Raw genomic sequence first — 16,369 nt, forward strand, 5'->3', positions numbered from 1 at the left:
CGCTTTTGCTTTTTTTTTTTTTACTTCTCTCCGTTCTGCGCCCATCTCGCGTTCCCCGGAGACACCTTGGTCGCAACGCCCTGCGTCGGACCACAGGTCCCCCAGAAATTCGATCTCGTGCGAAGGAAACGCCCATGAATAATGAATGTCCCGCGAGTCCTTCTTTCTCCCTAGGTGGCGGCGGCCGCTGCATGCAACGCCGTCTAGGCGGGCCAGCCGGCCCAGCGTGCGTGCTGCGTCTGCGAGAGGCCCACCCACTCGTGGTCCCCTCTCGTCGCCCGGCCGCCGATCGCTGGACCCGCTGAGGTAGCCCTGTATAGCCTGCATTGTGCTAGTCTATAGACCACTACTGCGCAGCCGCTGTTATCGCGATTTCTTTTTTAAAGCGAACGTAGACGGCGAGTACTCACAGACTTTGCCGACCATGACGGCTTCTGCTGTTTCTCCGGCTAGCTCACACTAAGAAAAAGAATAAGAGAATGACGTTTCCCTACGAGGGGATCGAAACCTCGGTCTCGCTGCACAAGAGCTGGACTGCTTTAACCACTGGGCTGCAGTTGTCTTTCTTTATTTCCACTAGGCCACAATCGCAAGCATAATTTTCTTCTGTCAACGCCAGGTATAGTCCTTTGAAATTATTGGTGCGTGCTTCAAGTAGTCTATAGCACTTACGAGATCACGTGCGCGTGCCAGTTTCTGTCACGCCAAAGCCGCAGGAATGAAACGAGCGAATGATAGTCAACCTTAGCAGGGGGAAAAAGTAAAAGGTAGCACTCTAAATGTCGCTCTCAAAATTTATGCCAACGCATGTATATTTCTATCACATATGGTAATAAACGTCAGCAAAAAGGCTTTTGTGGAAGACAGTATCGCAAGCTGTCGCCACCACAGCTGCTGCCTTCCGACTATAGGTTTTATCATGGTAGTTACCGTACAGTCAAGGCACCTACAGGCAAGTGCGACTAAAATTGTTCGCAAATTCACTCTCTGCTGGCTCTTTAACACTCCTGATCACCCATAGTCACAGTTGGTTGAACAGTTGATTCAAACAACAAGAAATCCTGTGCAAATGCGTGGTTGTGAAACTGATATATGCCAAAAGACCAGTTGTGCTAAACCACGTTCTTGGAAGACAACATGATCTGCGGCCTCTGCGGCCGCCTTTGGGTTTGTTTGTGTACGTTCTATTACAGTGCATCTCAACCATGCAGCTGCAGCAAACAAACTTTGCAACCTACTTCAAACCTGGCCAGTCACGCCACCCAGTGGAGCTGTCCTGGAATCTTTCAGACAACGCCGCCAAACGAATGCTTTTTCCATCACTCCGAAAATGCTTGAGGTTGAAATGTTACGGTACAGGCTATTCGATGCGGATGTAATATCGGCTCGGTCTGCTTCCGCCACAAAAAGCCCAAATGTACTGCGCCAAGGTAACTAAAAGAAAGAGTCGAACGTTCTGTCACTCTCACTTCTCCCAGACACTTCAGGAATGCTGATGAAACAACCCCCCATCAGCTTCCAGACGAGTTCTACCAGCAACAAAACGTTTTCTTTGTTTGTTTTCTTTCTCGGGCGAACAACAACAAGCATTCCTGTCAGTCCCCGCTGAAAACAACGCGGTAACGTATATACACCTATAGGTGTGTACAGAGGTGTACGAGGGGAAAGGCACACAAGAGAAACGCCACGCGCTCGCAAAGCCACACTCCGGGACCAGTCGTATATAGAAGCAGTAGAGAAACACCCTAGTGCCGCCCGTATGGCACAACCAAAACATCTGCGGTGGATTGCGGGCGAGGAATGTCAGCAACGCCGCGGCGCTGTTGTTGCGTCCGCGCGCGTGCCACTGCGCGCTGGAAAGAATAACGCAAGAAAACACGCGTCGTTCCCTGCTGGCGCTTTTTGGACCCTCTTCGAAGCGCACAACGTAGGATAGAAACGAGGCAAAGAGGAAATCGAGAGAACGCCAAGGGAAGAGCGAGAAGAACAGGAGAGACAGAAGACAAACAAAAGAAAGTGAGCTAGCCCCGGACCGCTGCTCCTTGGGAAGCGCGCGTGCGATCGCTTGTGCAGCGCGCAGGCTGCGATCTCGGTCAGCGGCCATCGATCACGCAGGGTCCCGCGGCGGGGCGACCAGTGGCGCAGACGTACACGCACGCACACACAAACACACACAAACACGCGGGCGCGGGCAGACAGTCGCAAAGCTTGGCCGATGCCGCGCCGCCGCCGCCACTGCTGCCGTTCTATACGGAGGAACCGACAGACAGTTGCAGCGGAGCGGGGAGGGTGGGCTGGACGCCGGGGAAACTATGGTGCCGACTGGCCGAATTGGATCTATCAAGGGACGCGCATCGGCGCTGATTATTTGGACTGCCGCAGCAGGAACCATCCCTCCACCCTCCGACGGCGGTGTGTCCGACTCCCAGACCCGTCGTCGTCGTCGCCGCCGTCGTCTTCTCTTTCTCTTTTGTTCCCGCAGTCTCCGGCCCGCTGTGGGCCGCTGACCGGCGTCCGTTCCCGGCCGTGCAGCTCTTCTGCCAGCTTCTTTTCCTGGGCGGCCCTATATGCGGCTCCCTGATCGGCCGCTACTGCTGCTGCTGCTTTATATCGCTTCCGATAACCCCTGGCATCCGTCCCATTGTGCAGTGCCCGTCTTGGGGCGATTTTTCACATCTCCTCTTTGTCCGGCCTTTGTCACTCGTTCCAGTGGGAGCGGCCCTGTCTCTCTCTTCCGTCTCTTTGTTTCTCCGAGTGAGGATGGACCTTCCGCCATGTTGGCTGCCGCCGTATTCTTCATCGCGTCTGACTATATTTTTTTTTTTTTTATTCTTTGGGGGAGGGAGCTAGGGTGGTCTCGATCGCTATCCTCCGTTAGCCTATCCTGTATCAGTTTTCGTTTTTTCTGTATTGTCAGCTGGCTCGATACGCTGCAATGCGTTGTCTTCTTGTCCTTTGACGATTTCCTGGCGACGGACCTGAACCGGAGCGCTACATTTGCCCAGAACAAGGGATACGATAACTAGAGACGTTTACTCGACGCAAACTGTGCAGCAGCTTAAAAGAAACAAATGTTTGGCAGCGACCGAGCTGTATATAGTTCCCTGTGACGATATCGTTTACAGATGAAGCACATGAGAGTGCGACATGGGCCGACACATGTGAGGAGGAGGACGACGACGAAAGGAAGAGAGAAGGCAGGGAGGATAACCAGAATTGCGTCTGGTTGGCTACTCTGGGGGACGGGAAAGTTTTAGAACAGTACATAGTTATGCTCTGGGGCTTCGCCAGCTTTGCTTGATTGAAAGTGTAGCTATAGCAGCACCCAAGTCCTGTGCAGATTGTCAGCGGCTCCAATACGACCACTGCTCGGCATTGTAGAGTACTGCAAGTGTATTAGAGCCAGGTCACAGCCTCAGTCATCAGGAGATCACTCAATCAATTCGTATGTCTTAATAAGGCTGCGCAAGAGAATTCTAATATCACCATGGCATAATCAAGGGGGTACAGAAAGCAAGAGACGTGGTGTAAAATGTATTTGCTGCTAATGAACACACACCAAAGAGAGAAAAAGCAACAAGACGAAGACAGAGACGACGTTACCGACTGAACGAGATTCTCTGCAGAACAGGTCTCCGCCATGGCGAAAAGGGGCTTAAATGGGACACATACGACGATGATTTCAGTGGTGACCATGTCCTTCAGTAAATACCGCAACTACGTCAAGCGCGAGTTCTGTTGGAGCACAAGGCATGCTATGGACTCTTCACACTGAGCCCAAAGGAACGTGCCCCAAGCGATTATTTACATCAGATTCGAGTGCAATGCAAAGGTCGTTATTTTACGCTTAGTGAACTGAAGGAGTGAGAACCGCACCGCTTCTGCGTTCCTTTGTGCTGCATGTTTAGGCGTTGCTTCGCGTCACACATACAGTTTACGTGCATATCAAGTATACCATTCCTGGAAGACAGCGGATAATATTTCTTACAGGCAGATTATTGAGCTGAAAGTTTACCCTTTTCGAGAGAAACTAAATTAAAGAATTTCCATTTACTCCCACGCTTACTTAATATTAGCATCATCATTCTTTATCATTTAAAGGTCCTTAGTTGTGCATCACATGAAGGAAGGGCATGGAAATGAATAAAATAAGAACAATAGTAAAGCACAACGACATATACACGGCAAACGGCATAGGCAGTGAAGGCATCGCGACGTAGGCGTGGCAAACGTGTGTGTAAAGGGATTAGTTTTGGCAATGGGGTGTCAATAGCTGAGTAATTTTTCCTGGATCGCGTTCGCTAACTATTGAACCTGGCAGCTCGTTCCGTTGCTCCATTCTGATGGGCATACGAGCAGCAATCACGCCTCCAATATATTTGTTCGAATGCTGTCTAGACTAAAGTTATCATAGCTGCAAGCGCCTGGTTTTCAGGTCGTAAATAGAAGCCCGAGATTCCAGTGAATATGTGATTTGGTTAACTCAATTACTGCGAACAGCAGTTGTGAGCCCTTGACTTGTGTATGCGTTGAGAGACTACAAAACTACCTTAAGAACAACCGCAATCGTAGAGAACTTCGATAAATCTTCATTGCCACCTAGAAAGCTGAACTCCTGAACAATGCGAAGAGGCGCCCTGACGATACTACAAGCTCGTATTACATAAGCGAACGTTAAGCGCACATAACTGAGATACTCCTCGTGTACCTGTAAAACATATCCTAAAGGGTATAGAATGGGAGCAAAGAAAACACTTGTGGGGGCTTGGATATATTTACATATGTGTGTGCCTGGCACATCTCTTCTATAATTCCCCACTGCAAGCCGGGCAGGATGTTTCGCTGCATCCCACGTAAATTCTTCTGTTTACGCAACTATACAAAAACAAAATTCGTCCAAGTACAGCACACGACGCTGTGCAATATCGTTGGGCAACATCGGCCCAACGTCACCATGTAGGCCCAACATTGGGCATAGGTTGCCCCCACCTGCTATACGTTGTATTTGTGTAACATCAGCGCTGCTCACTTTGAATATGGTTCATCGTACGAGAGCGATTCAGCAGTGAAAGTATTAAGTTACTTGCGCATTGCGACTGTGGCGTAGGCGGTTAGAATGCTCGCCTTGTGACCGATGATCGTTTGTTCTACTCAAGATATGCCTCGCCGGATGTCCTCATTATACACAGTGTGGCCATTCTAGTAATTTTATCGCTGCATTTAGCGAATTTCCTGTCTATTTATCGACAAATTTTTCTATTTACCGACAGGGGGCTTTTTTAGGGAGGTGACAATAAAATTAGCAAAATTTTTGCGATTTCGAAGTTAGGAAACGTGCTTCGAAAATAGCATTACAAAACGCACTTTATTATTCAAAAGCTACATTTGGGCGGCCGAAACTGGCTGCGCGATGCGCGGGCTCTACTGCCTTAATAAGGCAATAGTTTCATTCACATCTGTAATGCTCGCACTGTGCGTGACAATATGGTGGCTTTCACAGGATTCACCACGGACTTGCAAAGTGCATGCTTTTTGTTGTTATTATTTTTTTATCACCTTACCAACCCAAATTGAGTGGCTCTAAAGGCTTCGTGGTCTGTACTTCCACTAAATACGTTCAATTACACGACATTTGCAAGAGAAGAAGTAAATAAATTTACCTAAGCATATCGCAATCAATTTTAAGGTGAGATTTAGAGGGCAGCGAGTGACTAATAAAATAGAATAATAAGATAATTGAATACCGTTCTATCATTCTGACATGCATTTTTTCACAGTCCCTGCAGCATTCTAACGTTACGTAAGGCTCGCTGGTAGGGAAGATTGTTCCAGTTCACAAGTCTGGGGTAACACACAATCCATCAAATTTCCATCCAATTTCACCCTCACATCTGTTCTATGTAAAAGTTTTAAACACATTATACTCACTCACCTTGTTAATTTTCTTGAGACAAAACAGTTTTTTACGCCCTCACAACAGGGCTTCCGCAAACATTTTTCTTGCGAAACACAGCTTCTGGTCTTTACTAATGACCTGCATCATTTGCTCGATTCTGGATTTTCAAAAGATTGTATTTTTCTAGATTATCCTAAACCATTTGACAAGGTTAGTCATCAGGCACTATTTTTTGAGCTTGTCCAAGTAAATCTAGATCCTAATGTGCCTAACTGGATTCGAGCTTTCCTTTGTAACCGTACTCAGTTTGTTTCTGCTAATACTGTTGATTCCCCAGTCCAACCAGTGCTATCGGGTGTGCCCGAGGGGTCTGTATTGGGACCCTTACTTTTCTTACTTTTCATGAAAGATCTACCCAATAACATTTCATCAAAGGTTTGCCTATTCGCGGATGACTGTGTGCTTTACCGGAATATAGATAACCAAGAAGATGCTGCCTTACTCCAGACCGATTTAAATAACATCGATGCTTGGTGTGAAACGTGGAACATGGAATTAAACATTTCAAAATGCAAATCAATGCGCGTATCTCGCACCTCGTTAGCGTGTGCACAATATCATATAATCCCACGTAATACATCTCTCGAGTCTGTTTAATCGTACAAATATATCAGTGTTCATATCTGTAGTAACCTATCATGGAAGCATCATGTAAGGTACATCATCGCCAAAGCTAACCGTTCACTTGGGTGCTTTCGAAGAAATTTCTATATGGCACCCCCATCATTTAAAAAGCTTCTCTACACCACTTGCAATCGTCCGTCACTTGAATACGCATCATCAATCTGGGATCACGGTGGTACTACACTGATAAACGAACTTGAAAGAGTGCAGAATCGTTCCATTCGCTTCATCTTAAACAATTATGACCGCGCATCCAGTGTTATCATAACGATGTCGCTGCTTAACCTTCCGGAACTTACCATTGGGCGTAGAATAGCCCGGCTCACTCTTTTTCGCAAAATTTACTATCACAACAATCATCTTCGTGAACAGTTCATAAAAGCCCCTCCTTTCATATCACCTAGAATTGACCGTCTCCAAAAAGTTGATGTTCCTCGTATGCAAAATTGTGACCTATGCACATGCATTTTTACCTCGGACCACCTCTGAAGGAAATCAGCTGCCAGAAGCAGCTACTAGATACATCACGCTTTAAGACGTTTTCGAATAACATGCTCCACATTGCCTAATTATTTATACTCAAGTTGTTCTTTCTGTTTAGTCCTTTTTTTTTAGATCTTCAAGTTACTCTGCATTTTCATAGTTGCAATTGCACATACTTTGTAATAATTGGTAGATTGTTCCTACTCCTAATAGTTATTGTATCAACTGTTCTTTCTTTTCAATTGTGGTCTGTAATATGCCCCTCCCCTCTGTAATATGCAAACCCTGAGGGTAAATTAAATAAATAAATAAATAAATCGGCTGGCGGAACGCGTATACCATTGGAGCGGATAGACTCTTTCACACGAGTCTGAACACATCGCTTGCTTTTTATGACTTTTGGACACATTAGTACTGCGAGGAGCTTTTAGATAGATTAAGAGGCGATAACGTAATATTTTACCTCCATAAATTTCCCGTAATTGACATCGCAATGTTAACATTCTACCAAATGATTGCCGTAGAAATTAGCTATCGTTGCAGGAGCACCGAAAACTAAAATGTTTGCAGCGATAGCCTGGGATCATGTGCCCTTGCGTGCTAGGAACATCGTATCACTCGTGTTCTTTTGAATTGTGCTGCATTTGCAACCTCACAAGCTGAAGGTGAACGCCCAATTTCTGCTTTCACCAGCATAATAGTAAAGTAGCCCACTACATACTGCTGGCAAATTCATTGTTTATTGCTCATCTACATGGACTCTATACACAAACATGAGACGTTTCGGGGAATTATCTACGCCAAGCTGGTATATATTTTCGTTTTCAGAAGCACCTACATTACCTAAAGTTCACTCTAAAGTTCCAGTGACAATTTTAGCGACTCTTGCAGCAAAATTTAGCGGAAATTTAGCGGCTTCTTTAGCCAACTTTAGCGACAAGCTTCAAAAGATTTTGGAAACACTGCTGACATTTGAATGATTACGATTGGTTGATTACTCAGCTCATAACTGCTGTTTCGCAGCAAAGAAAATGTGCGTTTAGGTAACTGCGAGACTATGAAGAATAACCACAGTGCCGGCAAACGCTCACTAGTTCTCGTCGTATTCACATACAAATATTTAACAATTCCTGCTTGAAGAACAGGTGGCTTATGTAAACACAGCAGATGAGTGCAGGAAGTCGTCGGTGAAAAGAACACATCGCTGTTCAAGCTATTGCTTTTCTCGCGCAGGCCGTAAAATTTTGGAAGCGCATGGCGTCATAGAATACAGAGACAGACCAGCGAATACATATAACCCGTCACCGAGGTTGGTTGTTGTGTTGTGCACTTAATGCATAACGCAGGCAGGAGCGTTGAGCAATCTACATAAACCGCAGTTAACAATTTTCTCATTGCATCCGATTGAAATCAAGCAGCATATTCATCACCGATGCACGAACGTATAACTATACTGCGGACCCCTGTGACGCTCCTCGTTACCATTATGAATGTAAAGACTAGAGGACAAGAATGTTTTGGGAAAGGAAGAATAGCACTACGGTGTCACTATATAGCTCACCGACAAAGGTACACCGCTTAAAATCGTGTTTTTCGGAATCCAGCGTTTGGTACGAGCGTGTCTGCGGGTTTGCAGACAAGAAAGGACATCCTGCGATTACTCTAGCGACCCCTTCTCGACGGAATTGATTGAGCGTGCCTAAAGTTGTCAGAGTTCAAGGCTTTCTGCGAGCCGCACGCGCATGCTTGTCTCACAATCAAAAGGCCCAGACACAAAGTCGCAACGTCTTGACAGAGAGCCGCATCGTTCCGATCACTCCCCCAACCCGCCTGCACCCGCGACAGGGGCTTTGCACGTGCAGACTTCGCGTCGTACAAAGACGAGGATTCATGCGATACGAAGACAGGGCGCGAGTTTAATCTCCCTCCGCTTAATACGAGCACGATTTGTGACTCGCTCGCACAAACGTGTCACTGTTCCGTACTTCGCACTTCCACTCTTAGCTTTTCAAGCAATCCCTCACCCAAGCACGAAATAAGGGAGAGAGAGAGAGAGAAAAAAAAAGTAAGAGACGCTGAGTAAAGCGAAGGAAGATGGGAAAGGCGTACACGTGTTTCCAGATAAGACTCCAACCCGGGCGCCAAAAAAGCGGAAGGAGAAGCAAGGAGAAGCGGGGGCAGCATCAGCAGCACCGGAGGCGGCGCTCGGTCTGTATATCTTGCGCGCCACTGCAGGTCGGTCCGGGGCGCCCAATCTCCGCTAAAACCACTCGGGTTCATCGAAGGAAACCGCCCGACTTATCGACGCGCCGGGGGATTTATCCGGCTCCGGCGCTTCCTTCGCCGCTCTTTCCCTCACCCGCGCCGACATCCACCGCCGCGAGCTTCGCCTCGCTCGCGGGGGGAACTCGGCTCCCTCAGCTCATTAACAGCCGCCCCGCCACCCACAAGCAGTTCTTAGCGCGCACCCCTGTTGCCGGCAGCTGTTCCTCCCGGTGTTCCCGCTGATGCCTGCATGCCTGCGCTATGCGGAAAACTCTCTTCGCGCCGGTCTTATCCTTTGCCTCCTCTCGGCTACAACTCTTTGCGGTGGTGTCGTTGATTTGACCCTATGTTTTGCTTTTACTTGGATCGCGCCACCTTTCTACTTGCTGCGTTTCAATTCTGCACCGATTTGCTTTGCTTCGCCTTTGTCGGTTGGTGAAGTACGCGCGCTCCGAAGCGCTGCCGAGTTGGAAGTATCCGCGCCCATTTGTATATGTGCGCGAACGGCTATATCTATAGGAGCAGGAAGATGAGTATACTTTTCCTTGCTTTATTTCCTTCTGCTACGTTACCTAGTATTGTGTCCTTTGGTTTCGGTCTTTTTGCAGCGCGCATGTGCGTGGAAGCTGGTAACGCGCCGCACTAAATAAAGCCGGTACGCGTGTCAGAGCGATCGAGAACTATACGCAGCTGTGTGCAATTTTTGATGATCTCGCCACGTGAAAAGTTTGCACCTAACGTAGGTGATCCGAGATATTTATGAAAGGTACTGCGGCCCCAACGCAAGAAAAGAAAGAAAGAAAGGAAAGTTTTAATAAATATCAGTAATTAGAACACCGTCTAGTAATCCAATTTTTCGAACGGCGACGCCATCGCTTGGAGGTCCTTGGGCCAAGACCGCCGTGCAGCATGTCATATTGAACGCGAATGGTTTCAAAGAAGACTTAAATGGCATGGTGGGCTATACGTGTGAGAAAAATTGTGACATTTGTCAACTTTATTAGCCATACATGCACATATCGGAAGCTTGTCAATGACACCTCGACCACAATACACTGCTCTTCGGTAACTGCTTTTAATGACGCTTTTTCGTGTTCAAAATTTTTCAAAAATGTACACAAACGTTTGTACTTTGTCGCATTATGTGGGGAGCCCAGAAGGCTGGCTACACATGTATTCTTACGGCTCATCTGTTGTACCCGATAACGTTATCAGTTATATTTCGGAGCTATATCTAGTAGTCCTGCTCGATGAATTACTTAGCAATATAGGCGGCGCCACTGAAAGAGATCCACGTTTGTTAGGCGTCAATTTCTTCAACGAAAATAGAAGTGGTACGTTGATTCATGCTCGCGGCGCGAATAGCTCAAGTTTATTCACGTATTCACACAGAACATAAATTATGCGTCGATCCGTATTGCCGAATCGAATAGACGCTCGCAGAGGTAGACCGTGGCAATGTGTCACGGCTGCCAGCGCGTCGGCGAAATCTAATTATACGTGCAACCCCGTTGCTTCAAGACTCTTCAATTTCAACGGTTGGCACTTTCACAAATGCGTTAGAAATTATGACTCCGGGGCTCGGTATAGCGTGGCACTCTGGAGAAGCAAATAGAAAGCATGTACGCTGTCATGCTTGAGCGCAGATGCCATCAGCGATGCCTGTAGGGTCCTCCGTTCGTCCTGTCGCGCGAGGTTGGTTATTTATGTGAATCCTGATGCCTTACGTTGCTGCGCAGTCGTCTCTTCTTCCTATGTGTTCGTTTTATACCCGAGGGCGCCTATTAAAAAGCCATCGCGACGTGGAGAGGCCCGAGGGGAAACGAAAATGTGGCTACGAAAATCGCAGAAAAAAAAAATACCTCGGAGTCAAAAAAAGAAAAAGAGAAGAATCGACCTCAGCACTGCTGCAATAGCTCCGTCTGCACGGCATAGTTGCGCCAGAGAAGACGCCACCTGCGTCACCGACGTCTCCGAAAGAACTCGGGTTTTGCTTCAGAAGGTGGGTAGAAGACAGTGGTGAAGACAAAAAAACAAAAACAAGAAAAATTGACAGAGAGAGAGAGAGAGAGAGAGAGAGAGAGAGAGAGAATCCAAAGCGAACATCAGCAGCAGGTTCTGGCAGTGGCGCACAATAGGAAGGCCTTGACAATAGCTTTCTGCGCGCTTGGCGAAGGTGCTGCCTCTGCTGCGACGACGGTGTCGGAGGAGCACTTCGTGCATGATGCGTGTGTGAGCGTACGAAGAGGGAAGGATGTGAGGCGCCGAAGGGGGGTCGGCAAAGTGGGGAGGGAGGGTTGTAGGCGTGTGTGCGGGGACGAAGTGTGTCCGTGTATGTTGGGGGGGGGGGGGTAGGTGTAGTAAATGCAAGGAAGGCTGTGGACCACATGCCTCCTGCTCCTTCCTTTCCCGGTCATGAGATGGTCCTGGCGCCGGGGCACACTCTATAATTTATTCTACCATTAGGAAGGGGAAGAGCGAACGTCTATATGCCTTCTGCGGACGACGAAGAGATACCAGCGTGAAAAGAAAAAAATAAAGCAAGCAGCAGCAGGAGCAGCGCCGGCTGCAGTAGCACAGAGTAGTGGACCGTCTGTCCGTCGGTCCATCCGTTCATGCAGCGAACCTCTGGTGGCACGTCCCGGAAAAGAAGAAGAAAAAAAGAAAGTAGTGAGGAAAGAAAGAACAGACACTGGGGGTGAGATGAAATTACAGGCGTACCGTCCGTTCGGTCTGGCCCGGTGTTCTGCTGGAGAACAGGGGGCGGAGGAGAGAGAGAGAAAGAGTGGGACGGAACGGCCGAATAAGGGGGCAGGCAGGGGACGGCGACTTCCGTCAGCGCGCGACGTCCGAGTGTGCGCGCGTTGTATGTCTCTGAGCTGCGTCGCCCGGGCGTGTACAGTAGAACCCGCTCGGTGGCGGTGTGGATCGCTTGAAAAAGCCGACGCCAGGCCACGCTTGCAGATCGAACACGATAGCTCGCCACGCGGAGGCCGAACGGAGGAACGCTTTCCCGCTGGCAGCACCGCCGAACTTTCCGATGAGGCACGCCAGGACAGACACAAACACACACACACACACACGGGAAAGCGCGCTCGCCGCTAGAGCGGGTTCAATAGCACACGGATTGGTTCCTTGGCTCGTAATTGCACGCCTTGCGGCCAGTCGCCGCAGCCCGGCGAGCTACGCGGGACCGCGCGCGCTTTGTTTCCTCGGCGGCGGAACGAATGGCATTGTTCTCGCCGCTTCACTGGCTCCGATTCGCGCAGCCCGCGAGCGCGCGCGTGTTCGGAGACGGACTCGTTCCGTCTTTCTTCGCGTTGTTTCGTTTTCGTTTCCTGTTCGAACGAGCCGCATGCAAAAGCCGGCCGCAGAGCTATGCCGGTTTGTGCGCGGCGCGAGACGTTGCGCCTTCTGTGATTGCCGTTGCTGTTGCAGGCTGCCCGGAAAGCTGGACGAGGAAGCGGCCCGGATGTGACCCGCCCGCGGAGTGAGGCGCGCTGCCCTGGCCGCTCGGCGGAGTCGTGAGGACAAACCCGGCATTTATGGACAGCGCAAGCGGCTTTCGATCTTGTTTCTCGGTCATGCGTGATGCCGGATTTGGCCTGAATGGCAGCTTCGACTGCTCAGAGCACGGGTTCACTAGCTCGTTGCGCGAGAAAGCGAGTTCGAGGGTATTTCCGAAAAGCAGCCAGTGTCGCATAACCAAACAGAAACAATAATAGAAGACCAGGTAGCTGTTGTAAGGCTCCACATGTGCTCAGATAATGACTAATCGAGCGGGTGATTCGCAGGGTTTAAAGTCCAAAATCAAAAACGGCGCTAGGAGAGACGCCACAGTGGAGTGCTCCTGTTTAGTGTTGAAGGCCTGTCACTCTGTAACGGGCGCACAAATCCAAGCACAGAAGCGTGCTTGCATTTTGCCTCAATCGAGATGCGACAGCCAGGGCATGAGTCGTACCCACGACCCTGGCCACTGCGCCGTATGACTTTGCACAGTTTCCATGAACACCCTTCGAGTATAACTAATGTGCGAACGAGCTATTCCTCTCCTTCTGCCTTTTCCATATTCTTATTTTTACAGCGGAGCTGTATATGGCTAGGCTTCTATACATTCTTGTTCTCCGTGAACAAAAACTATCATCATCAGTGGCTCGTACCAACAATGGCATATTCATGCTCCCGTAAGCAAGCAAGAAATTCAATGGCTCATAGTGCCGTAAGGTTGATGGTTACTCACTTTGCGTGAATTAGCTGCGATGACACTACCCCTGTTGTCGTTGTCGGTGATTTCAATATGGATGTGTCGGTACCGAAAATGGAGTGGTTTATGCCTTCCGTGTTGCAGACATATCCCTTGCGGTGCCACACCGATCCGGCCCACCGACCACCCAGCGGCGTACGCGCATCGCATCGATTTTACATTATCAAAGAATGTGATTGCAGTGGCGAGTGAAATAGTGAACACCGATCACGATAATAAATGAGTACGTACCTTTCTTCAAAATTATGTGTCACTTCCGTGTCACGTGCTAAACAGCTTCGCTGCTCAACCACCTCCACATAGCGGAATATGGCTCATGTGTTTTTTTTTCTTTTTTTTTTTTAAATCCATCTTCCACTTGCAGAGTATGTGCACCGGCCGTCCATCCGGTTAATCTTCCTGCATGTACTTGCTTCTCACTATCCCCCCATAAGTTTCCGAAGTTTTGCCTTCTTTATTTGGACATGTAAGTCCATAAGTCGTCTAAAGAAAGTTTCACTTTGCAAGAATACTCTCATTGGCACTGCAGGGATCTGTTTAAGAAATTCGATGAGGAAACGTGGGCAAGTCATTCGAGCCTCAAGAACACGAGCTTTCGGTAGACATTATCGCACAGCTATTAAATTTCTCTACGCTTGCCTGATACATTTTGCGAGAGCTGTGTTTTCTAGAATACTATAATGATGCCATTCCTTGAAGTTGACAAACACTTTTCCTTAACGTTCCGCTCGCATGTACATGTACACATGTTTAGCTCTTTTCCATGTTGCGATGCATTAGCTTCGCTTCAGAATTTTATGGAAAATAGCCCCCATGCGACCCTCCAACACATTCCTACGGTTAAAGTGTACTTATTTCGGATCTCTATCAATGCATCCGGTTGTTCTAACGAGATCCAAGAACGTTAGCACCAATGACAGCGCTTTCCAACTGAATGAAATTCGCTACACCTACTCATGCAGTGGCTGCACTCATGGTACCACTCCGAGTTAAACAGACAGGGGCGTTCGGTAACCTTCCGCTTTTCGAGCCGAATGCTCCGGGCCATATTTCTCGTTCATTGACATGCGGTAACATAGGATACACTAACTATCAGAGATACTGATCGATAAAGGCCCTATTCAAGCGTCCACAAACCTTTCAAGGCATCAGAATAGGACGTAGCTCCTATCGCACGGCCTTCCATTTCCGCCCCCACCCCTCCTCCGGCCATGGTCCCTGCATGCAAGAAAACGCAGTCGTATATTTCACCTTTCGAAACGGACATCGCGGACGTCGGAGCAGGACGACAGAGCGCGCGATACACCTTTTGGCCCATGCAGATGCAGAAAAGACGAATGGATTCTAACGTGTAGCTTGCGGAAATTATACGCCGGACGAAAACCGGAAAACCTCCCACGGTGAGAAGGCACTGAAAAATTACGCGTAGCAGTCGGCCTGATAAATCATTCTCGGTTACGCGCCCTTCCACACCCGCGAGTTGCGAAAAAAAGAAAAAGAAAAAGAACGAAAAGAGAAGAGATGTGCACGTGTGGGACGCGGGCTTACGTGTACGTGTTCGGCGCGTTGTGACCGTGTCTTTTGCGACAGCGGTGCTCTCGTCTAGACTTGTCGCGCTTTCTTACACACCCGCGCTCGGAAAACGAGCAATGCGCAATTTAATATGCGAAGTGGCGCTGTACCATCCCTCAAGGCGCTTAATAAACTGCCTCTTGACGATTCATCTCGTTGTGAAAGTAGGAACGTGTACACACTTTGCTACGCTTGGGTGCGTGAGGTGTAGAAACAAAAAAAAAATTTTTTTGAAAGGTAAAATAATAATATTCTCGGTGGTTGCGCTTTCAACGAGGCTTGCCTCAATTCTCGTTACGCTGTAGGAAAAGCTCGTAGACACACGCGCCGCTTATTAATGGCTACTTGTTCTCGAGGATGCATTTAGAAACGGTTAAAAGGGAATGAAAAAAAAACGCTAAGTTTGCTTTTAGCGAAGATTGCTGCCTAGAACGCGCGATCCATGCAGTTGGCCATGTGGTGGCAGCGTTGGCAACGCGGCGAATGTTAATACTGTTTACACGGCACGCACACGTTCTTTTTTTTTTCTTCTTCTACTGCGCTAGAAATCCGGGTGGTGAAAAGACGACAGTATTTTGCCATCTCCGGACCATAATTTATACTAATCATTTTCTCGTGGTTTATTTTTGTTCTGACTCATCTTAACGTTTCGTTTATTGCTTCAACTTCTCGCACGTTTTAGACGTTGCAACACGTTATCCAAGGAATAACTGAATCTCTTTTTTGCTTGCCTTGACTTTCATTTGTATCAAAACGTGGACCCCCGGGAATAGTGGCACATGTGGTCTAATGTCTTCTTCATATTTCCTGTTTTCCTCGCAATTTTATGACCAGAGACGCGAAGCTCAGCGGGATTAGAAACGTTTAATTCGCAGAACGACTTTGCCGTTCGGAGAATCAATTGCTTTCGGCTTTTATCTTACCTTTTTTTTTCTCTTGTTCTTCATTTGTCGTATTCAGATTCACTATCAATTTGCTATGCCTGGACTACGGCGATAAAGCAAGTCATTTTTTTTTTCATCGAAGTATTTACACTGTTACTTGACGTCACGAAGGTGCACGTATGTTCTCATCAATCTGTTTTCATCAATATTTGCGGGCATTGTTTTTTTTTTTGTTGTTGTTGCTTATTAAGTGCGACAATATCGGAACTTTGGCTGTATACTGAATGAGCCCGCTATCCCAAAATCACAGCTAACACGGGT

This window comes from Dermacentor variabilis, chromosome 5, assembly GCF_050947875.1.
Source record: "Dermacentor variabilis isolate Ectoservices chromosome 5, ASM5094787v1, whole genome shotgun sequence".
NCBI lineage: Eukaryota > Metazoa > Arthropoda > Arachnida > Ixodida > Ixodidae > Dermacentor > Dermacentor variabilis.